The sequence below is a fragment of the Ictidomys tridecemlineatus genome, chromosome X (assembly GCF_052094955.1).
Source record: "Ictidomys tridecemlineatus isolate mIctTri1 chromosome X, mIctTri1.hap1, whole genome shotgun sequence".
Taxonomy (NCBI): domain Eukaryota; kingdom Metazoa; phylum Chordata; class Mammalia; order Rodentia; family Sciuridae; genus Ictidomys; species Ictidomys tridecemlineatus.
The window spans coordinates 65277606-65278816 of record NC_135493.1 but is presented as its reverse complement, the minus strand read 5'-3'; positions in this window follow the sequence as shown (position 1 = coordinate 65278816).

The window sequence follows — 1211 nt, the reverse complement described above, 5'->3', positions numbered from 1 at the left end:
AAAAGAAAATATTTAAAATACATTAAATCTTTGCATAAAGATGCCACAATCAAACTCATTATATTCCAGACACAGTAGAGCATGCCTGTAATCCCAGAAGCTTGGGAGACAGAGACAGGAGGATGGTGAGTTCAAAGCCAGCCTCAGCAACAGCAAGGTGCTAAGCAACTCAGTGAGATCCTGTCTCTAAATAAAATACAAAATAGGGCTGGGATGTAGCTCAGTGGTTGAGTGTACCTGAGTTCAATCTTCAGTACAAAAAAAACCCACAATTTTTTAAAGAATTAATATGTATTAATATAAAAATAATTTAAAATGTGATATAATAACATTATTAGAGCACTCAGGATAAACACCAGTAAAATATAAAAAGCAGTTCTCAATTCTATTTATATGGTGAATTGCACTTGTGTTTGTCAAAGCAACCTTACATCCCCTGGATGAAAACCTCATTTACTCATGGTGTACTATCTTTTTCAGAAGTTTTTAAATTATTTTTTATTGATTCTTGACATGACAGTAAACTTAATTTGGTATAATTGTACAAGCATGGGATATATGTTAGTCTAGTTAGGACCCCATTCACATGAATGATATTTTTAATATAATTCTTAATAATACTTTTGGAGATGGACTAAATAAATTTTGCCTTGTGAGATATGCATGAAGTTTGGGAGGTTAGGGTGTAATTTTAAGGTCTATATATGAGGTGTCCTCCAAAATTCCCTGCTACTGCAAGACTATTCAAAAGAAAAGTGATCGAATTATGAGAGCCATATTCTAATCAGTCCATCCAAATTTGAATGGACTGCCTTGGTGGTAACCATAGAGAATAGTGGATTACTTAGGTCATGCCCTAAAATGGTGACTATTCCATGATGTCCCTTTACCCTGCTTCCTTACCACATCATGAGCTGAGCCATTTTCCTATACTGAGCCCTTTCACCATGATGTGCTGCTTCACCTTTGGCCCAGAGTAATGGATCATCCGTCTATGTATTGAGACCTCTGAAATATATGAACCCCTAATAAACTTTCCCTCCTGTAAGTTGTTCTTGTCAAGTTTGCTCACAGTGATTCAAAAGATGATTGAAGTATGCACTCTTGTCACTCCTGCTTAACATATTTCTTGACACTCCAGCTATAACAATCAGACAAGAGAATAAAATTAAAGGTATTAAAGGAATAAAAAATAAGTTAATTTATTTAAG